Raw genomic sequence first — 23,973 nt, 5'->3', positions numbered from 1 at the left:
TTTGTATGTTATTGTGAATGATTATATAGCATCATGTCATATTAATATTTGGCAATTTAGTTAATATTCTATTGTAGGACATTTAGGTTCTTTCAAATTTCTGTCATAATAACATTGCAAAACATATCCTTGATGCCTTTTTTGTAAATACATATATTATATATAAATATATAAAGAATATATATTTTAAAAGAGACACATTTTTGGGCACGTGGGTGGCTCAGTAGGTTGAGTGTCTGACTTCGGCTTAGGTCATGATCTCACAGTTCACAAGTCTGAGCCCTGTGTCAGGCTCTGTGCTGACAGCTCAGAGCCTAGAGCCTTCTTCAGATTCAGTGTCTCCCTCTCTCTCTGTCCCTCCCTTGCTCACACTCTTGTCTCTTTCTCTCTCTCTCTCTCTCTCTCTCTGAAAATAAATAAAAACATTTAAAAAATAATGAAAGAAAAAAGAGACACATTTTCAATAAATACATCTTTAAGAATTTGAATCCTTTTTCCATCTTTCTTCAGAAAGACGTATTGATTTGGATGTGTAACAGGGATATTCAAAAGTGACTGTTTACCCCAAATCCTTGCCAACCCAGAGTAGTAGCCTTTTAAGAACACTGTTCATCTGATCTGGGCATACTTTTGAATTTCATCAGAGGAGAGGACTGGCTATTAAAACCAGAGTTCTGTTGTCTAATTCTAACTTCTGTGAATAAAATTTCACTTATATTGGGCTTTTTTGCTAGAAGCAAAAGTACTAGAAATGCTATGTTATCAATATTTCATTCTTAGGACTATAATAATTCATTATATTCATAAAGGTGGTGTTCTCTTGGGCCACACATCTACAGAAACTTTAAACCACTGGTAAAAAGTGTTTACACAGTACAGATGGGCTTATCAGAGCAATAGATGAATGTTTACTGTTTAAAAAAAGACGTCGCTACTCTACTAAGCTAAAATAGTAGTAATACATGTGGCAAGAATCAGAAAATAAATAGTCTTGGATGCCTTATAGTGTAAGTCGGGGACAAGAGAATTCTGTTTAAGATTATAGAATAAAGATTTGTATTATAGAATAAAGATTTATATTCTTGGCCCCAGAGTTTTTTTAAACTATTGCCTGTGATAGGATAATGTTTTATTTGCATGTTTTCCTTTCTTCACCCATAATTTCATTTCATTTAGGGAACATTTTTTATTTATGTGATCTCTTCCTTTTCATTCAGTCTTTTGGGGATAAGTTTCCTGTAATTTAAAGGTCAGATTCGGCCCTGTGTAATTGTTAAAATGCTGTTAAATAGATTCCAAACACAGCTGTCAGTGTATCTTCACTTTGGGAATTCCTGGGCTTGGTAGTTTGACCGTGGGAACCTACAGAAGAAGGTGGGAAAACGGTTGGAAGCAGTCAGAGAGGAAAGCAATCTACTCACCCACTCACTCTAAACTGGGCCAGGAAGGGCCTGACCTCTTTTTGTGGTCTCCTGTCGTGTGACGGAGCACCCAGTGCAGCTACGGAAGCAGCAGCTGTCTGCTGAAGGACTAGGGCATTGCTTTCTCTGATGCTCTTCTCCAACGCTCCCGCCTCGGCTTCCATCCTCCCCCAGCTATGAAGAGGGTGAACTCCTACATCCTTTAGTGTGACCTTAGACTCTGTAGGAAAGGTTTGGTGGGTGTGGGTCTTGGGTCTGGAAGGTGAGATGAGTCCCAAAGCAATTCCAAAGTATATTGCATCCATCTGTAGGGATCTTCCAAGACGTTTTCAGAGATATATTTTTTATAAATTAAAAAAAATTTTTTAAGTTTTTTAAATTTATTTGGAAAAAGAGAGAGTGTGTGAGCGGGGTAGAAGCAGAGAGAGGAGACAGAGAGAAGCCCAAACAGACTCCATGCTGTCAGTGCAGAGACCTATGTGGGGCTCAAACTCACGAACTGTAAGATCATGACCTGAGCTGAAATCAAGAGTCAGATGCTTAACTGACTGAGCCACCCAGGCACCCAGGAGATAACAAAGGGGATGCATGTGCCATTTGAGCTGTTTAGTAATAGGAGGTAGCACCCCCCACCCCAAGTGCCTTTTACGTGCCAGAACTTTTACATATTATTTCTAATCTTTTCAGCAATCCTATGAGGCTGGTACTATTACTGACATTTTGTAGGTAAGAAAACTGAGCTTCTTAAAAGTTAAATTGTTGGCTCAAAGCCACAGAATATGGAATGCCAGGACCATGATTGAAACCCAGGCCTGTCTGACTCTCAAATCCCCCACTCTTTCCACGTAGCTTAAGTATTTTTTAAAGGGGTCAAGAGGAGTGGAATTCTAGGTTTGCAAGTGTTTGTTTTATGTTTTCTGGCTGTATTTAAAGGATTACTTCATTTTTTATTTTGAACTCTGTTTTCCAGAATCAAAGGATTGATTACAGGATGTTTTCTTGCCAGCAAAGTCTGTTGAGCTGAATCACAAACATCGCCTTGCCTTCTGTCACTATTCATAATTTATTCATGGATCACTGACTGGTTCCTTTATTAGCATTATATCTGAGTTATGTATTTTGAATGATCCTTTTAAGGCTTTGGGGGGGGATGTTGAAGGAGCAGTAGGGAGAGGCATTTTATAGATAGCTTTAAGTAAGAAACAAATGATTACTTATAATAATGGATAATAATCCATGAGAGGCACTAAATATAATTCCTACAAATCACATAAATTGAAAAGAATTTTTGGTAACATCAGAAACAAATAAGATGGAAACTCAAGGATTCAGAGGAACAGGGTGTATATATACATGTACATTATCTCATATTCAAAGGGATTTATTACAGGGATTTGACCTTATGGAGTTTGAGAACTAGTTAAGCAGTTTCTGTAAACCATTGTCTTCCTATCTCATGTTGGAGCTTGAAGTCCAACAGGCAGGCAGTTGTGAAGAAAAGATAGATATGATGTAGGAGAAAGCAAGAACCAGCTAGAACCTACGGCTTGAGATGGAGCCTCACAGGTGGTCTGACACCTTTGTTCTTGTTGCTTCTGACCTTGATGGGGTAGGTGGTCTGCAGAAGCCACTTCTTTCTTCATGGAGTTAAACACCCACCTCAGGATTCAGGGAGGCTGAGGAGGATCTAGGTGAGGGTGACCCAGTTTCAACTATGGCACTGCCTCACCAATAAAGAGAGCCAGCCAGTAGAGAAGTGACAATATAGTTGAACTACAACATGGCTGCCGCTTTCCTGCCACCCTCCGTATTTCCCCACAAGAACGGCTTTTGTTGCTCACCCTAACCTACAATAAAGGAAAACTCAAGAAATTTAGTTCAGTCTAGACAGGTTGACAAAATTACCACACTAAACAAAAAGAATATTAGGATATAGCACTGGAGAAAAGAGGGCAAAGTACTATTGGCCAAAATAAGAACTCTTAATGAGGCCAATTAAGACACCTTCAGACTATCACAGCACATAGCCATTCTGCTTAGTGGTCTTGCTGTCTCCCTGCACTTTCACCACGTATAAAGCACAGATCATATGTATAACCCCATTTCAGGGAGTTAGCTGCCTGCCTGTATGTTGGCCCAGAGAGCAGGGTACAAGGCTGTTTTATCTGCTGTTAACAAATATCCATGTTATCATTGCTTCTTCTCTGATGTTGTTCTCCCTTCCCTTTTCCCAGATAATTCCCTCCTTAAATTTCCAATTCTTAAAACTTTTTCTTTGCTTTTGTATTAGTTTTGCTATTGCCATTGTAACATATCACCACAAATTTAGTGGCTTAAAACAATAGAAATTTATCTTACAGTTCTAGAGTTCAAGTCTAAAATAGGTCTCCCTGGGCTAAAAGCAGGGTGTGAGTAGGACTGTACTCCCTCTGAGGACTCTAAGGGAAAATGAATTTCTTTTCCTTTTCCATCTTCTAAAGATGACTAACCTTTCTTGGTTCATAGCTCTCTTTAATCTTCAAAGCCAGCAATGGCCAGTCAAGTCTTTTTGTGTTGTCTAACTCTGATACTGACTCCTCTCCTTCTCTCTTCCACATTTAAAGACCCTGTGGATAGATTTAAGTCTCCTTAATTCCACCTGTAATCTTTTTTTTAAACTTAAATCCAAGTTAGTTGGCATATAGTGCAACACTGATTTCAGGAGTAGATTCCTTAATGCCCCTTACCCATTTAGCCCATGCCCTCTCCCACAACCCCACCAGTTACCCTCTGTTTGTTCTCCATATTTAAGAGTCTCTTATGTTTTTGTCCCCCTCCCTGTTTTTATATTATTTTTTGCTTTCCTTTGCTTATGTTCATCTGTTTTGTATCTTACAGTCCTCATATGAGGGAAGTCATATGATATTTGTCTTTTTCTGACTGACTAGTTTCGCTTACCATAATATCCTCTAGTTCCAACCATGTAGTTGCAAATGGCAAGATTTCATTCTTTTTGACTGCCAAGTAATACTCCATTGTATATATATATATAGTATATATATAGTATATATATATATATATATATATATATATATATATATATATATATTACATCTGCTTTATCCATTCATCCATCATCCATCTGTAATTTTAATTCCCCCTTTCCACATAACCTAACATATTTGCAAGTTGTAGGGGTTAAGACATGGACGTTGTGGGGGGCTGTTGTTCTGCCCATCACACTTTTCCATTATTTTCATGGCTTGGGCCATTTGTAGACTAGAATTTAGGAGTAGTGTTAAAGGCCCTTGGCTTTCCACTTTGCTACAATCCTCACACTGAGGCAATGAGCAAAAACTAGCTAACTAGTTAGGGCTAAACACAAAAGACAAAGAAATACCCGAAAAAATATCAATTAATAGTCAGAAGTAATTTCCTATCACAGAAACAACCATATGTGTTTATGAGGACTGGCTATATGGCCATTCTTATCTCTCCACAGCAATAGTCCTGATTCCCTTGCAGTCTAGTGGAACAGCTGGATTCCTATTGCTGAAGTGATAGATTTCTTTATTGTTCCCAAATGCATTTTCCTAGACACTTGCTTTTCCACCCAGGGCAAAATCCTTCTCTTCTTAAAAAGTTTGGATTCACCATTCAACTCTCTTCCTTCTCATTGCTCTTATCTACCAACTTGCAATGACACTTCCTTTCACTAAATGGTATAGCACCTCATTCAGTTTTTCTTTCTCCTACAACTCTGACAATCATCAAGGATGCCCTTCCATAATGACTTTATTTGTAATCACCTTCACCTCCATCCATCTCAGCAGCCATGGAGAAACATTAATTTCTCATTTAATATCCACGCACTCCTTCAAGTCTCCCAGCCCCTTTGCAAATAGATGAAGCCATATGATGACTTCTGGACAAAGGATTGTGAACTGAAGTCACATGTTTTGCTTCTAGACCAAGGCATTTAAGAACTTGGTGTAGTCTTATCCTCTGTCATAGAAACCTGGAAGCGTTTCAAAAAAGCAGCATGCATGATAAATAAAGCTTTGTTTTATTTGATATTTGTATCTGAGATTGGCACTAATCTTTTAATGCAGGATAGTTTATATTATCTTGACTAATATAGATACCATTCCCAGAGTAAGACTCTGGAACTCATCCCTGGAAAGTCTTCCACCTTTGAAACCACTTCTACAAACTTCACATTTTTAGTTTATAGACTTGATCATTTTGGCTGACTTGCTTGGATCTATCACTACTTCACTTGCAACTTTCAGTCCATTGACCATTTGTTTTAGTTTGTTTGGGCTGCTATAACAGAATACTACAGACTGGGTAGATTATAAACAACAGAAAACTATTTCTCACAGTTATGAAAGCTAGAAGTCTGAGATCAGAGTGCCAGCAAAGTTGAATGAGCAGTCTTCTGGGTTCATAGCCGGCACCTTCTCTCTCTGTCCTCACATGGCAGAAGGGCCCTAGGGATCTATCTGGAGCGTCTTTTATAAGGGCACTAATTCCATTCATGAGGATTCCACCCTCATGACAAGAGCACCTGCTACGGTCTGACTTCTTAATATCAATATCTTTGGGGGTTAGGATTTTAACCTATGAATTTTGGGGTTATACAAACATTCAGACCATAGCACTCTTCTATTATCTTCTCGTCTTCTGCCTCCTATATTGTTTCCTCCCTGTACAGTCTGTATTCCATAATCCATCATCTTAACTAGCCTCTTTCATGTCAATATTCTAACTTACTGTGACTCATTGTCCTTTTCTAGCACCTGTCTGGCAAAGTCCCAAGCCTGGCAAAGCCAGGTACCCACCTCTATGTTTATGCTCAGGATGAAGAACACTAGCAGAGAAAAATCATATGAACTGGAAGACTTCTGAGCTGTCAATGTTGCCTGGAAATCCCACTGTGTCTTTATGGTCCATTCTGTCTTAAACTCTGTCTCCTCAAGCCTCTGTCCTTCTACCTACCCCATTATACTGAGCAGATGAACTCACCTTCTACTTTACAGAGAAAATAACACAAAGAAGAACTACCACAACCTTTCAAAAATCAATTTACAAACCTATCTGCATCTGTATCTGTCCTGCCTTTTCCCCTCTTGTTATAGTGCTGTCCCCCCATCAAAGGCCAATCCTTTACCTCTGCTCTGAATCCCCATCCTCTTCCAGTTTGTCAGAAATTTTATGTTGGCAAATGTCTTTCCTTTCTGTAATAACTTCTTTGGTGTCCTTCCCATCAGCTAATAAATATTCTCAAGTCTGTTCCTTCTTAAGGGGAAAAAAGTCATCCCTCATATAATACTTCCCTCCAGCTGTTCTTTTCTTGGCTCCTCTTTACCTCTACCCAACTGTCAAGTGAGTAGAATCCCTCAAGGTGGATCACAAGCCCTCTTTCTTCTACTCTACTGTCTCTCTTCAGAAAATTTCATCTACCCCAAACAATTCAGTTTTCTTTTTCTTTTTTAAATTTTATTTATTTATTTTTGAGAGAGAGAGCAAGCAGGTAAGGGCAGAGGGAGAGGGGAGACAGAGAGAATCCCAAGCAGGCTCTGCACCATCAGCACAGAGCCTGATGCAGGGCTTGAACTCATGAACTGTGAGATCGTGACCTAAACCAAAATCAAGAGTTGGACACTTAACCGACTGAGCCAGCCAGGCACCCCCAATTCAGTTTCTTTTTTATTTTCAGCTCAGATTTATGCTCTGAGCCCCAACCCAGATAGCCTGCAGCTTACTTGGTATCTCCACCAGGCTGTCTGCTGCCTTAAACTCAACATGCCCCAAAACAAACTTGGGATCAACTTTGTTCCTTCTTGTGTTATTTCATTAAATGGTATTAACAACTACTCAAGCCAAGCACCTGGGAGTAATCTTTGACTCATCTCTATCCCTTCCCCAGTTAAGTCTGGATGCAAGTATTAACTAAATTCACTACTGAAAGTCTCCTAAGTTCATTCACTTTTATCTACCCTCCCTGCCTGGTTCAAGTCACCATCATCTCCTGCTGGACTACCATACACTTCCCCCACCCACAGACACACACTACTCTTTTTGGGCTCTAATCCATTCTCTATTCTGCATTTTCAAAATGCAAACCTATCTTAAAGTTTTTCAGTAGCTGCTCATTTGCTTTGAAAAAAAATCCAGATTATTAACATGATTTTCATACTTCATGTCAGTCTTCAATCTTAACTCATGCCCCTCTACCTTTACCCTCTACCTTTCAGTTCTGTAATACTTAGAACATCACATATGCTCCATAAATATTTCTTGAATGAATGAATATGTTTTTTAAAAGTTTCCCAAATTTATCATGTTGTAACATGAGCTGATATGAAAGAATTCTTCACTCTTCTGCTCTAAATATGGAAAATATATATCACTTAAAACTTCTTTATATTGCTGAGCTTGAAGCCAAGAAAGAGTTCTCAGAATTAAATCAGAATTAAAAACAGAACTCCAAGTCAGAGTGCTAAGCAGAACCTCACGCCCCACACACATCATAGAATTGTTGCAACCAGATACGGGCCTTAAGAGCTGGAATTGGTTCTAAGAAGTCCCCTGGAAGAAGGTTCCATGTTCTGGGACCTAAGAGGAAAGTTTGAGCTATTTAGATAAACCTGGGAATCACAAAAGGTTGTACTGACTTTGAAATGAAGACTAAGGGAACTCTGCCCATCAGCCCAGAACAACAAGAAGAGGGTTTATAGTATCCCAGGATCACAGAGGAGAGGACATCACCTGTAAGAAATCAAACGCCAAGGTCCGTGCCATTCACAGATGGAGAATTTGAAATCACATGGCCTAAGTGGAGGAAACTGAAGCTGAGAAATTAACCTAAAAAGGGAGCCAATTTGCTCAAGTTGAAGCAAAACAAAAGCAGCCTGTAAACCACTTCCCCACAGAGACCTGTCTTCTTTTTTTTTTTTTTTTTTTAAATTTTTTTTTAATGTTTTTTATTTTATTTTTGGGACAGAGAGAGACAGAGCATGAACGGGGGAGGGGCAGAGAGAGAGGGAGACACAGAATCGGAAACAGGCTCCAGGCTCCGAGCCATCAGCCCAGAGCCTGACGCGGGGCTCGAACTCACGGACCGCGAGATCGTGACCTGGCTGAAGTCGGACGCTTAACCGACTGCGCCACCCAGGCGCCCCGAGACCTGTCTTCTAATGACTAGCTCATGGTTAAAATTTATAAACCATGCTATAAAACAAACTATGCGTGAAGGTCAGCTGGTGAAAGAAATAGGAACCACAGCTTGGAAGAGTAGAATAACCTGGATGAAAAATTTACAGAGAATGTTTAAAATGTTCAAAGGGATGAAGGATGGAATATAAACCATAAGGGAAGAAAACAATGAGAAAAATGATCGTAAGAATTTGAAAAAATGTATATATTAGAATTTAGAAGTCAAATGTAATGTTCTTTCCCCTCCTAAGGCCTTAGTAAATGTTCTTCCCTCTGCCTGGACACTCATGCTCATATCTTTACCTTCAAATTCCTACTCACCTTTGCAGTCTCAGCTTAGACGTCCTCTCCAGAGGAGACCCTTTGCCAGCCTCTGAGAGGGCGTCGTTTCCTGTCTAATAAACCCTGTGGCGCTTTCATCTGTCTTTTTAGCAACACTAGACACAGTTATAGTTTCTAGTTCAGTGTTTGTCATTCATGTATGATGTAAATTCCATGAAGTCAGGTCCCATTTCTGCCTTGTTTTCCACCGTATCTGCAGTGCCTCGTACAGTGTCGAGCACAAGGTTACTGACAGGGCAGCTACGCCTCCTAGGGTCATCCCAGTATACACCTGCTGCCTGGAGTAATTGTTAATCATCTCTTGTGCTCCCCTTCACCCAGTCTGAGAAATAAGTTATATGTATACCCTAATTATTGGCTAAGTGATATATTGAGCCAAAATGCCTAATTCACTATTCCTGTCCTTAAAATCTCATTGAGATCTACAAACTCTCCCAACCACTTTTAGCTTTCTTTCTTGCCTAGGTAGTTTAGACTGAGCTCTTTATTGAAAAATACCCTAAATCTCTCAATCTCTTTTTTTCTCCTGTGCTACAACCTTGCAAATCTCTAGGTTTCTAGCAAACCCACTTGATTTCTTTGCTTCTTTACTTGGGTTGATATATTTTGTTATTTTTCTCTAGCAGCAAGTTGAGTTGATACGGGCACAAATTCATTGTTTCCAACTCAGCTGGGCCATTAGGGCTTCTTTGTAATGTTCCCTAAAGTCCTGACAGACTTCAAATGTGCCTCTGGCCCACCACTGTCACCCTGTACTGAGGTTTGGGGTTTGAGAGTCTCTTTATCCCACTGAACAGAATTCCTTGGTGATGGGGCCTTTCTCATACTCCTCTCTCTTCCTCTAGCATCTTGCAGATTTCCTGGCACAGAGTAAGTTCTGGACATAAGTATTTGATGAATGAATGAGGACAGGAATGAATGACAAAGAACTAATGCAAGAAGCAGTAGTAGGAACAATGGAACATAATGGTAATATTCATGTTATGTGACAATATTACCATCTGACTTATCAACTTTTTAAGTTATGGCAAAATAAGCAAGTATGCATTGTGTTTGTTTGTGAGGTATGTAATATGAGATATTATAATAATTAAAACTATAGATACATCATACTAGGACTTAATTATACTATGCTTAATTTAACTGGCCTTAATGCCTGTATGGTATCTGTTCTGAGCAGCCCAAATGGCAATGAGATCCAAGGATATCTGAAAATTTTGTCACTGGAGTGACACATATTCCAATATATATTCTCAGTCTTATAAAACATATTCAGTTTTACTGGGTTCCTGTAGTTCCTACCCTAGAAAAAGCTCCTTCCTACATTTCTTTTTTTTAATGTTCTTTAAACTTTTTAAAATATTTATGTTTAATTTTTGAGGGAGGGAGAAACAGCACAAGCAGGGCAGGGGCAGAGAGAGAGGGAGGCACAGAATCTGAAGCAAGCTCCAGGCTCTGAGCTGTCCACACGGAGCCCGACACAGGGTTGAACTCAAGAACCACGAGATCATGACCTCAGGGAAAGTCGGACGCTTAACTGATGAATCCACCCAGGTGCCCCCTTCCTGCATTTCTAACCATCTGTGCCATTATTCATCTGTGCCAATATTCATCCTAATCCTAAATCTGATTGTCGGACCTCTCTTTGCCCTATCCTACTTCTCTGTTCTTAATTTTTGTTTAAGCCCTTAGACATTGGTATCTTTAAAAGTTTGTGTCCTCTCTCCTTATCACTTATCTTCTACACTCCTGGATGACTCTGAATTTGGCAGCCATAACGTCTTTATCTCTTGGATCTAGATTAATTCTTGTGTGAGCAAATCATCTTTACAGTCCAACTGAGGCACTTCATAGCAATCAGTATCATCATTCTACATGTCCAGGAAATGTAACTGGTTCAACAAAATGCTTTGAAGTGACTACATTCTTTGTCTCTGTCTGATCCCCCCCCCCAAAAAAAAAACAACAACCAGGGACTGATAGTTCACTAAAATATCTTTTTTCGTTAGCATTTAGGGTAAACGATTGTCTAGCAACTCAAGAGGTGTGTTTTTTGTTGTGGTAATGTTAAGTGGTGACCATCACTGAGGAACAGCTTAAATTCACCCAACTGAGGAGATTCTATTCCTAGATCCTACTATTCTGCCAGCAAGAAACATAAGCTGGAGAGGGAAGGGTTGAAATTAGAGACTGCTAAGTAATCTTTGGCAGCTGTGTGGGCCACATCTAGGTGTACTGAAAGGAAAGGCCATATTTATATGGAATAATGTTCTTTTTACTCAAATGTCTATGCTATTATGCTTCTGTATTCTAATATTATATGTTTCTTGGTCAATATCTAAAATGTGAGAAGCAGGATGGTATAGTGGAAAGAGCATCCAAACTGACCTGGGTTGCAATCGATTCTATCATTTACAAGGGGCATGATCTTTGACAAGTCACCAAATTGCTCTGAGATTATGTCTTCACCTGTAAAATGGGAATGCTAATACTTACTTCACTGAGTTGTTAAGAGAATAAAAAAATATTTAAAGTATATGACAGAACATCTGGCATAAAATAAGCAATTATTTAAAACAAGTTTTCATGGAAGTTGTTTTCTGGTTTTGCCTTATTCATCCCGATGTACTTGGCCTCGGGACTTCAAGCCAGAGAAGGAAGTGAAATGGATTTTATTTTAGTTTGAGAACTATGGAATTGGGCTGGTTTGCCAATAGACGTAGGCTATTTAGATGAGTCTATTTGATTTCAGGATGATGTCCAGCCTCATCCTTCACCAGCTGAGTACTTCTTGTTCCAGAAGTGCGTTGCTGAAAGAGTGGAGTCATACAAAGTCAGGCGTGGGTGTCTCAAGAAAGCAATGCCAGGACACAGTTTTGGAAACATAGTCTAAGAGTCATCCAGTAGCATTTATTACTATTCTGTGCAAAGAAACTCAACCAGACAATGTGAGGTAATGCAAAAGAACAGATCAAATTGAGTTTTATAGCATCAACAATATTTATGTCTGGACTAGACTTTAAAGGCTACTAAATATTATTTAAGATCAGAGTTCAGTTCATTCATTTTATGGATGAAGAAGTGGGGCCTAGAGAAGTTAAGTAACAAAGCCAGCTGTCCTTACTGATAATCCAGTATATTTGTCACTAAACTCTTCTGATAACATAGTTCCTGCTCCATGTAGAAATTTGGGGACATGTCCAAATTTTACATAAGGACAACTCAAAAAGATCTATTAACCAATGCAATCACTTTCAGTTATACAAAGAAAGCCAAATTTGTTATAATAAAAGATGTTCTGTGAAAATGTTTGGAAGGACCACAAGCTGTTCCCCCGTGATTTAGCTGCTAAATCACGCTGTTACTCTTGGTGCCTAAATGGCAACTCCACTCTGGTGGAGTTACTCTTGGTGCCTAAATGGCAACTCCACTCTGGATATTCCCTGAGGGAAAGCTGAAATGATTGAAATGACTGGATTGGCATTAGAATCAAGGAAAGTCTTAAATAAGATGTTCATCTTGGCAGCCTGGATATAAAACCCATAAGAAATGTCTAGGAGTGTCTATTGGAATCTAAAGAGAATGGGAGATTAAGAAGTTAGAATAAAAATATAGTGATGGAACACATATTTGAGGCTATGTTGTTCATTTACATTGTTTTGTTGTTGGTTTATTTGGTTTTGTTTCTGAACTCCTTAGGATTCTTAACAAAATTCCATAAAGACCTCATTTCAAGATAAACAGAAGAAATTGTTCTCTTTTTAAAAACGTAAAACGTAGGGTCAGCTGGGTGACTCAGTTGGTTGAGCATCCAACTTCTGCTCAGGTCACGATCTTGAGGTTTGTGGGTTCAAGCCCTGTGTCAGGCTCACTGCTGTCAGCATGGATTCCACTTCAGATCCTCTATCTCCCTCTCTCTCTGCACCTCCCCTGCTGTGTGCTGTCTCTCAAAAATAAATCATCATTAAAAAAAAAAAAACCCTAAAACATAAATGTATAACTTTCAAAGAAAAGCCAAAGAGGCTAAATAGGTTGACTGGAACTCTAACTGAAATTTGCCTCACTTTCCTAAATTCTTACCAGCGAAGGGTAAGGCCTTATTATCCCTCTCAAAATTCTTAGGTGGGATTTATGCTTTCTTCAGTTTCTGATTACTTCATGGGTGTTGGTTTATAGTGTCATAAGAAAAATGGAGGAAGAATGAGAATTAATACGATGTGTTTTTGCAGTATCCTTGTCTTAACTGTGAAACGGTATGTCCTGCCTTTCAAATCTCATTGATTTTTATATATTATAATGTGAGGGCCAAGGGAAAGGTCAGTACAGTGTGAGATAGGGGAGAACCAGGCACTGAGTTAGAATTATAGGTCAGCAAAGTAGGGGTAAAGGAAGTTGTGGTAAGTAGGCAGTCCAGCAGGTGTGAATGCATATTTGAGTTTCACCAGCCTCTAGGTATAACATTCATCTCTACTGCCAACATTACCATGCCGGCAGCACCCATCCTGAATTAGGCCTCTACACTATTTTCTCAGGTTTGTTCTGACAGTGACCCGAGAACTGTCACACAGGCTCCTTTCTCCTTGGGCCTCTATGCCACCACCTCTGCTGACAATGGTCTCACAAGATCCCTCTGCATGGGGCAGGTGGTTTCATTTCCAGGTCCCCATTGCCTATCCCAGGATCTGCCTCTTTCTACAGTTCATGGAATAGACCTGTCCATTTCATTCTGAAGAAATTGTAACTTCAGGGTGTGAACTCGCCTTATAAACCCACAGGGAATATTACAACAAAATGCAACGACCTAGCATCAGAAAATTGGGCTAATTTATGTGGTGCTACCATGAAAGTACATCCATGGTGCTACATGTTGAGGGTAGAATTGACCAAGGGAGAAGGCTCTCAAACTAGCGTGCATCAGATCACCTGGAGTTTCTCTTACAAACTGGAGACTGCTGGACACCCAAATCCAGAGCTTCTGATCCAATAGTTCTGGTGTAGGGCCTGAGAACTTGAATTTTTACAAGTTCTCATGTGATACCAATGCTGCTGGCCCAAGGAACCACACTTTGAAAACCACTGGCCTAGTGTAGGATGAGATCAAGAGAAAATCACAACAGAATGGAGTAGCCCAACATCAGAATGTGGAATATATGATACTCCCATAAGTATCACATAGGGAGGGTATATTTGACCAAAGAACGTTAAGCTATTTTTAATAAGATTACTTTAATCTTGAAAACTGACAACATTTGGACAAAATATCACATTGTGAAATGACAAATCACCCAGAAAACTCCTAGGAGTGATATCACTCCTAATCTTTCTTTCAAGCATCCCATGATATCACTATATTTAAATTCTCACAGAGAACAAAGAGCACTGTTTTCCAGACCCATATGAAACAGCTGTCTTTACACCCTGCTGTAACACTACTGTTTCCTCTTAGACATCAGGAAATAAATTAACTATTTTTAAAGGCCCTTTAATTCCCTTAAATCCAGAGTTAGCCCAGACTCTGCTCAGATGTAAGCTGAGATCAAAGTTACAATAACACTAATTAACAACAATGACATCACATGAGGTGAACAAATACAGTAGTGGATAATGCAAGAAATAATTAAAAAATCATAACATTTCTTTCTTTTATACAGGATGACTCACATAAGTAACAGCACTATTTAGTATCATAGATTCACCTAGTCTCAAAAATGATCTAGAAGTTGTAATCAGTGATGTTTAAGAACATAAATTTGGGGCATGAAATGCTTCTGACCATGTTTTATAGCTGCTAATGGATGCTGAGACATCTGCTGCTTTTACCGTCTCTGAGAGCCATCCTTACCCTGTTACATACATGGAAGTCTAAGAAAAAGTCTGAGACACACCCTAAGGAGAAGATTAAGAATGTGGGGCACAGAGATTGGGGAGAGGGCTTCCACTGTGCCCCAGGGGCTAACTCTCAGAGCATTTAGAAGCTCAAAGACTGTTCAAGATCAGAACAATTTCTTTAGGACTCCTAATCTTTCTTTCTAAAGAACCACTGGTCAAGTATTGGAAAGCAATGATTATAATTCTGTGCCAGAGGTAGGTGATTTGGGCCTCTAAGAGAGCAGAGAACCCCTCAAGGCACGGGAATGGTCTGATTTGTGCTGTGCATGGGCACAGCAAGGAGATTAGAAATTGAGTGATGAATAGGAGCTGCCAGGTGACCCATATACCTCATCAAAATATCTACTTTGAAAACAAAACACAACCTGTGTTGGAATCTGTCTGTTGTTTGCTTCTTTCCAACTCAGAGATGAAATCAGATTCCTTCTCATGGCTGAGTCCCATTACTGGTAATCGAATTACTGAGTAGTACATCATCTCAAATAGAAGACTGAGCCTCAGAGTGCCCAGTGTCCATTAGCCATCAAGGGATATTGCATTAATATACCCAAGCAGAGGTATGATATTACACTGTAAATGTGTTTGGAAGATTTTTATTATCATTCTAACTTAGTGAGTATGCCAGCATCATCTCTTCTAACCCTGAGTAAACTAAGCTAAGTATTTAGAGAGATTAAGTCTTTCAGGACCAGCCTAAATTACCATTTAAGGCACTTGTGAAAGCAATAATAAGCTTCCCTCGGTCTTTAATGTTTGTTCTTAAAATAGAATATATGGATATATATAAAAACACATATGACTAAGAAATAGAATTCATATTAGGAATGTATGTATGTGTGCACACACACCCATATATCTTAAAAAATATATAATATAGTTTTTGTTTATAAATTTTACATACATTGTATAAATTTACATCTGTTTATTTTTTACTCATGTTGTTTTTAGATTCCATGTTCTTATATTTAGAACAACTTACTTTCTTCCCACTTCTGCATGAGTCATTCCAATCATATACCAATCAAACATGGTATACCCCTCCATTATTTATAACCTTTAATAGAATGTTGTAACCTTATTTGTGACCTTTAAAGAATTTTAAAGAATAGATTTTTCTTTTGCATTCATTGTTGGTTTATGTAGGGAAACTTATTAATGTTTTTATTACTGTTGCGATATCTTATTTTCTGTTAGAGGAACACTACAAATTTTTGTATATAAATCTCATATTTTACTCATTTCTTTTTTATTTATTTAATTTATTTAGTTTGGGGCTTGTCTTCTATTGTCCAGGACATACAGTGTTCTATGTCAATAATAGGATCTTTATCTCGTTTCTAAATGTAAAAGTAACTCTTCTAAAATTTTTCCATTAATATGAATCTTGCTATATACTTCCCTTATCAGAGTAAAAGAATTCCCTTCCATTCCTACTTTTATTTTCTTTAAATTTTTATTAGTTTTCTTTATTATTTTTTTAATATGAAATTTATTGTCAAATTGGTTTCCATACAACACCCAGTGCTCATCCCAACAGGTGCCCTCCTCAATGCCCATCACCCACTTTCCCCTCCCTCTCACCCCCCCATCAACCCTTAGTTTATTCTCAGTTTTTAAGAGTCTCTTATGGTTTGGCTCCCTCCCTCTCTAACTTTTTTTTTCCTTCTTAAGAGCTTTTTATCATAGATAGTTGTTGGATTTTATCAAACTCTTTTTTAAAGTTTATTGAGTTAGTTATATGCCTTCTCTCTTCTAGACTTTACCTTCCTGGTATAAATCTTAGTTGATCATGATGTTTTGTTGTTACTATTGTTATTTATAGCATGTTGGGTTTAATTACTTTTTTGTTTAGTATTTTTGCATCTTTGTTTATATATACAATTAACCCATAATCTCCTTTTCTCTGTCTATCCTTTTCAAATCTGGTATGAAGACTGTACTAGCATTATAACATTAATTGGTTAGCTTTACCAGTAATTGGAGGGTATGGGTTTCTTGTGGACCTTATCTGTAAAACAGCCCAGACATGGCCACTTGTAAACTTTTTTTTTTCAATAATTGATTAAATTTCCTTAGTACCTTTTGGTCTATTAAAGTTTTCTTTCACCTTGGTAAATTTCAAAATTTTCTCTTTCTTCAATATTTGTTTTCATTTCATCAAGTTTTCAGATTTACTAACTTGTAGTTTATGATGTGCTTTCATTAATTTTTTAAAAATATGTTATTCTTTTGGCTAGTTTCACTTTTTGTTTAGTATATTATTTATTTACATCTTTCTCCTTTTTAGTAAGCCTTTTCATTCAGTCCTAAATATTTTTGAAAATATCTTCATGATATTTTCCTTAATTTGTTCAGAGACAACCCAGTAGAGTGGATAAGAGTCTCACAGAAGGCGCCTGGGTGGCGCAGTCGGTTAAGCCTCCGACTTCAGCCAGGTCACGATGTCGCGGTCCGTGAGTTCGAGCCCCACGTCAGGCTCTGGGCTGATGGCTCGGAGCCTGGAGCCTGTTTCCGATTCTGTGTCTCCCTCTCTCTCTGCCCCTCCCCCGTTCATGCTTTGTCTCTCTCTGTCCCAAAAATAAATAAAAAACGTTGAAAAAAAAATTTTTAAAAAAAAAGAGTCTCACAGAAGACACTCAACATATATACACATGCATATGTATATGGTATACATGCATGTAGGTATATGCATATATATGTAAGCATGCATGCATGTATACGTACATACATATGCATATATTTGTATGTATATTCACACATTTATTCAAAAGGCATTACACTTTATGCAGTCTATTTTATTTATAATTTATTTATCCATATACTTATTTTATTGTTTATTCTTTATTCTCTTCTTTTACACTGTTTCCTCTATTTTCTAAACTTTCTTCTCTTTGTCCTTCAGTTTGGATATTTTCTTGTGATCTGTTTTCTGGTTCATTAATTCTCTCTTGAGCCATGTGTAATCTGCCTTGAAAGCAATCCATCGTATTATTAATTTCAGTTATTGTACTTTTTAGTTCTAGACTTTCTTTTCAGCTCTTTTGTATAGTTTTTAGTTCCCTGCCAAAATTCTAAATCTTGCTTTTAGTTCCCTGAAGATATTAGGCATTATTTTAACTACCATTATCTGATAACATCTTTATCCTTGTATATCTCTTTCTTTTAACTATTATTTCTCTTACTATTTGGGGATGTTTACTAGTATGCCTGGGTTTTGTTTAGCTTGATACTAGAATTGAATATGAAGAACTGTAGAAATATTTTGAGGATCAGCATGACGCTGTTTTTCCTCCAGAGAGGATTTACTCTTGTCTAGGTGTCTAGGTGCATTAGTGACCCAGACTATTTTAGTTTAATCCAGTTATTGAGGTGATTTGAAGCTGACTGTTCTATTTTAGTTCACATTTACTCCTGGAGTGCAGTATTTGGGGGTGCCACTTGAAGCAGGGGTGTTACAAGTCCCAGATTACTGCTTAATTGGCCCTGCAGTCTAGTTTTTGTCCTGCTAACCCTATGAGTCTGTGAAAAGCTCAGTTCATCTTTTAGCCTATCAGCTGATTCTTCCGGAATTGATAGATGTCCCAAATATCAGCTGTCCCATGTTTGTTTTTTTTCTTTTCCTGAACCCTGGTGCTGGAATTCTTCTTAGGCTCTCCAATATAGCTTTCCTAGCTGTTCTCAGCAGGTGTGTTGATTGGAATTACCAGATTCACCATTACAGAAAATATATATACTTTATTAAATCTTGCATGACATTATTTCTATTGTTTCACATTACCCATTGTTTATATAGGTGACCTAAGTATTTGTCATTTTCTTCATTATTCATTTCTTTCGTAGATGCTTTAGAATTTTTGCTCTGAGTATATTGGTAGTAAATGCTTACTTTTTTTTTTCACAGAATCTCTTTATTCTTGAAAAATATTGCTACTGAATATAGTTTGACTGTTCTTTTTCAGCACAATAAAGATGCCATTCTACTTACTTTCAGCTTGCATTATTGCTGTACAGAAATCAGCTATACTTGCCTATTGGCTATTTGAGTTTCTTGAATTTATAGAATAATGTATGTCTTTGTAGAATTTTCAGCCATTATCTTTTAAAGTATTGGTCTCTCCTTTCTTTCTTTCTTTCTTTCTAAGACACCAATTTGCTATGTCAACCCTTCTTATTTTATCCTTTAAAAATATAACCCTCACTCTTAAAAACTGAGAACATTTTGGCCACTCTGACTGGCGTGAGGTGATATCTGAGTGTGGTTTTGATTTGTATTTTCCTGATAAGGAGCGACGTTGAGCATCTTTTCATGTGCCTGTTGGCCATCCGGATGTCTTCTTTAGAGAAGCACTCTCAACAATAGCCAAGTTATGGAAAGAGCCTAAATGTCCATCAACTGATGAATGGATGAAGAAACTGTGGTTTATATACACAATGGAGTACTACGTGGCAATGAGAAAGAATGAAATATGGCCCTTTGTAGCAACATGAATACAACTGGAGAGTGTGATGCTAAGTGAAATAAGCCATACAGAGAAAGACAGATACCATATGTTTTCACTCTTATGTGGATCCTGAGAAACTTAACAGAAACCCATGGGGGAGGGGAAGGAAAAAAAAAAAAAGAGGTTAGAGTGGGAGAGAGCCAAAGCATAAGAGACTCTTAAAAACTGAGAACAGGGGCGCCTGGGTGGCACAGTCGGTTAAGCGTCCGACCTCAGCCAGGTCACGATCTCGCGGTCTGTGAGTTCGAGCCCCGCGTCAGGCTCTGGGCTGATGGCTCGGAGCCTGGAGCCTGTTTCCGATTCTGTGTCTCCCTCTCTCTCTGCCCCTCCCCCGTTCATGCTCTGTCTCTCTCTGTCCCAAAAATTAATAAAAAATGTTGAAAAAAAAATTTAAAAACTGAGAACAAACTGAGGGTTGATGGGGGGTGGGAGGGAGGGGGGGGTGGGAGGGAGGGGAGGGTGGGGGATGGGTATTGAGGAGGGCACCTTTTGGGATGAGCACTGGGTGTTGTATGGAAACCAATTTGACAATAAATTTCATATATTGAAAAAATAAATAAATAAATAAATAAATAAATAAATAAAAATATGACCCTCTTTCATATATTCTATTTTATTATCTCCCAATGCTGTATTCTGGATATTTTCTCCTTACTTACCTTTCTAGCTGAATGTAATCTACTGCTTAACCTATCCACTGAGTTCTTAATTTGGGACATTGTATTTTTCTGTTTTAGAGGCTTAATTTGCTTCCTTTTAAATATGATTTATTAATCTTTATAGGTTCTTTTTCCTTGCAAACTTTCCCTCCAAATTTGTCTTTATTTATTTAAACATAATTATTTTACAGTCTTTGACTGATAATTCTGGTATCTGAACATTTGCAGATCTGTTTCTTTTGTCTATTGCTTTTCCCAGTTCTCATTTATAGTGTTTTGTTTATTAACTTGGTTATTTTGGGCTGCCTTATAGCCATTGTACTTTCAAAAATATTACGAGGATATTCTGAGATCTTGCATAAAGTTACTTTTTTCCAGAAGTTTCAAATTGGTTTCTGCCAAATACCTAGAGATATTACTTTAATTATATTACCGTATCAGGGACACCTTTATCCATGTTTAAGACTTAAGGTCCCCCCCCAAAAAAAAAAAGACTTAAGGACCCTGGGTCTATGTTAATGATGGAAATGTATACCGTAATACCCCATAAGTGCTGGTTCATTTCTAGTTAACACTTAGTCTCAGAATGTAACTTTTTGAGAGCCCAGATCATTATGGAAAGTGTCTATAGTATTTAGATTCTTCACCTTGTGTGACGCTGGGCTTTTTTTTCTCACATGAAGTTATCAGAATGGAAGTTTAAATATACTGGGATTGGCAACACTTTCAGGCCGAAAGAGGACACTATATTGGCTTACCTCTTTAGGTTCCTTTGTCCCCTTCAGGGTTTGGTAACTCCTGGTAACTCCTTAAAATCTTGTTGGCTCTTTGTTAGTTTTAGGAAGATTTTTAAAAATTCTCCAGGGGGCACCTAAGTGGCTCAGTCAGTTAAGTGTCTGACTCTTAATTTCAGCTCAGGTCATGATCTCATGGTTTGTGGGATCGAGCCCCACGTCAGGCTCTGAGCTGACAGTGTGGGGCCTGCTTGGGATTCTCTCTCTCCCTCTCCCTCTGCTCCTCTCTTGCTTGCCTGTTCTCTCTCTCCCTCTCTCAAAATAAATTTAAAAACTTAACAAATTTGTTCAATATGTTTAGTTGTTTTCAACAGGACTCATTCAGATAACCAAATTTACTCTACCCTCCCCCAAAAGAAAAAAATGTAGAAGAAGAAGACATAATAAAAGCAGGAGTTTCCCCCAAGAACCTTGTTTTTCAGTTCTAATTTTATTTCATTAAAGTCAGAGAATATAGATTGTCAGGTCTTTGGAAGCTCAGTGTATTAATATTTTTGTATGCATCCTTTAAATAACATAGCACTGCATTTCTTTAACCTGATGCATTGATCAGGTTAATAATAATAACCCTTTATAAGGCTTATCATTACAATTATTGCTGTCATCTTTCGGCTTATCATTTTCCTCCAGGCTTTGTTGAAGCCACCACCTGTGTACAGATATAACCTGACAGTACATTGTCTCAGCTGCACTATGGATCTCTTGCTTTGTACTCCAAGACTTTACCACCACTGCCTGGGACACCTGCAAGAAGCTTTCACCAATGTGACAGATGGGTGAACCAAGAAGTGCAGATGAATTAACAACCATGGGCAACCCTTGATCAATGAAGCATAGGAGCTGGAAGATAAATATTCCTCTCTTCTATCCTTTGAGTAGATAATTCTAAGGTGCATTCTGTCTGGCTTCTCAGAACACCCTAGTGGATTGAGCCCCAGTTGCCCACCATTGTGATTGACTTGATAAAGCAGTCTTAAATGGACTCTGTTAAATTGGCTTTCCCTCCTCTCAGTATCACTCTTGCCAGTCCCCTACTCCTATTCTTTGGGTTTCTTTCCAAAGTAACTGCCTAGATACAAAACCACGAGGGAAGCTAGGAAGAAGCACCATACTTTCTTCCTGACTTTCGTTTCTTTTTCTCCTTTCCTTTCCTTTATTGGGTAATCAAATTTGCTTCCTCTGTTCTGAAAGTTACTCATTCTAGGAGCACCTGGATGGCTCAGTTGGTTAAGCATCCAACTCTTGATCTCAGGTCAGGTCTTGATCTCCGGGTCATGAGGCTGGGGTGCAAGCCCTACTTAAAAAAGCTTACTTTAAAAATAAAAGAAGAAAGTTACTCATTCTACTTTTACTCTCCTGGCAGTTACTTCAAAGTTACTAAAGTAGAACAACTATCTAAAGTTTATCAATATCTCAGTCTTTTCCCCAAACAGATAATCTTAACTGGTTCTTAACACATTTTTACCTACATCTGTGCACGCCAAGCTCCTATTTGTATGATTTAGCATTTTTATTCCAGATTCATATCAGTCAAGTGAGCTTATTTGTAGTAATGGCTCATTTAAACAATTAAAGTACACAATTCTTTACTCTTTCATATTTATCTCACTGTCTGCTCCTGAATTTGTCTCTTTTTTCCTCTGGAGTTTGGGCTATAATAGTTATTTCAAAGAGGATGTATGGTAAACTTTCTGTAATATTTATTTCTCCTCACATTGAAAATATAATTTGGCTAGAAGTAAGATTCTAGGTTTAAATGCATTCTCCTTCTGAATTCTGAAGATATAGCTCCAATGTTTTCTAACCAGTATTGCAGTTGAAAAGTCTAATCCCTCTGTGATTCCTGATTTTGAAGGTGATTACTTTTATTTCCTTTTTTTATTTTTATATTTTCTTTTTGCCTCTGGAAACATTTAGAATTTTGTCTCTGAAATTGTTTGGTTTTTTTTAATTTTTAAAAAAATTGTATTTTAGAGAAAGAGCATGTGCGTGAGCAGGGAAGAGGGGCAGAGGGAGACAGAATTGCAAGCAGGCTCCATGCTCAGTGTGGAGCCTGATGCAGGGCTTGATCCCACAAGCCTGGGATCATGACCTGAGCTGAAACCAAGAGTCTGATACTTGACCAACTGAGCCGCCCAGGTGTCCCTATCTTTGAAATTGTTAACTTCTGTTGTCCTCTGAGTTTGTTATCTTTATTTCAAAATGCTCACCTTCCTTGGAGATCTAATTAATTTTCCCTTTAAGCTCATCTTTATTTCTTGGTACAGTGGATTGCCTTGGTTAGTGACATTTACCTTGAACAAAAGCCTAAACCTTGGCTTATGTTTCTCATAGGGTGTGTGTGTGTGAGACAGAAGAGAAAAAATGAGTGGAGAGGGAATGAGAAGACAGGGGAGGAGAGAAGAAATGCATGTGTACCTTAATGGGGGTTCCGTTGTTCTATTTTCCCTTTCAGTGGTCCACTCCTCCCTTGGAGGTGTTCTCAGTCCCTCCACTGGAGGCACTGTTCATGTCTCAGAGCAAACACCTTTATATTTTATTTCCTTTCTCGGTCAGGGAGTGAGGAATACAGGAAATGCACAGTTACACACTACCTCCTCTGACTTCCACTCCAGCTAGATCCAGGCGCTATTCCTATCTTAATGCGGTTGTTCCCAGCTGATACTCTTGCTTTCTAGCTCCATGAAATCAATGTAATGGGTAATGTTCTAGGTCTGGGAGGTTCATGCTCATGCAGTGTGTGTGTGTGTGTGTGTGTGTGTGTGTGTGCGTGTTAATGCACAGCAAATGTCCCATATTGCAGAGCTTTTTTTTCTCTACAAACCTGTAAGCCTTTAATGTTGGTCAAACTTCCAACATTAAAATGAAGAGGTATATTCTAGTTCTGGCCCCAGTTTGGCTAACTGACTATGATTGCCACTCCCAGTTTTAGGTTCCCACAGGAGAGTAAGAGGGGAAGAAGAATTTGCCATCAGCACTATCAACCTCAATCCGTATCTCTACTTCTACCTTCTGGCCCTTCCCTCTACCCTCACCACCATTTTCACTCTACATTGGGCTTGTACTACCTTCTCATTCATAAGGAGCACTCACAAGGTTGGTTTCCATTGCTGAACATGGCTCTCAGTTTCATAAATTTCCTCCTCCCTCTTCTGGTCCTTTCTGG

The 23,973-nt window shown here is 38.4% G+C and overlaps 1 long non-coding RNA gene across 1 annotated transcript in view; it reads right to left on the bottom strand.

Annotated features, from left to right (window-relative positions):
- Positions 1-23,973, bottom strand: part of LOC131501326 (uncharacterized) — a 42,427-nt gene that overhangs the window by 5,230 nt on the left and 13,224 nt on the right. The window contains exon 2 of the long non-coding RNA XR_009256751.1: positions 3,911-4,027. This is a non-coding gene — a long non-coding RNA (uncharacterized LOC131501326). The remainder of the gene's footprint in view (positions 1-3,910; positions 4,028-23,973) is intronic.

The sequence above is a fragment of the Neofelis nebulosa genome, chromosome 2 (assembly GCF_028018385.1).
Source record: "Neofelis nebulosa isolate mNeoNeb1 chromosome 2, mNeoNeb1.pri, whole genome shotgun sequence".
NCBI classification, from domain to species: domain Eukaryota; kingdom Metazoa; phylum Chordata; class Mammalia; order Carnivora; family Felidae; genus Neofelis; species Neofelis nebulosa.
Note: the sequence above shows the minus strand (reverse complement) of the source record. Positions and strands in the feature narration are given on the sequence as shown.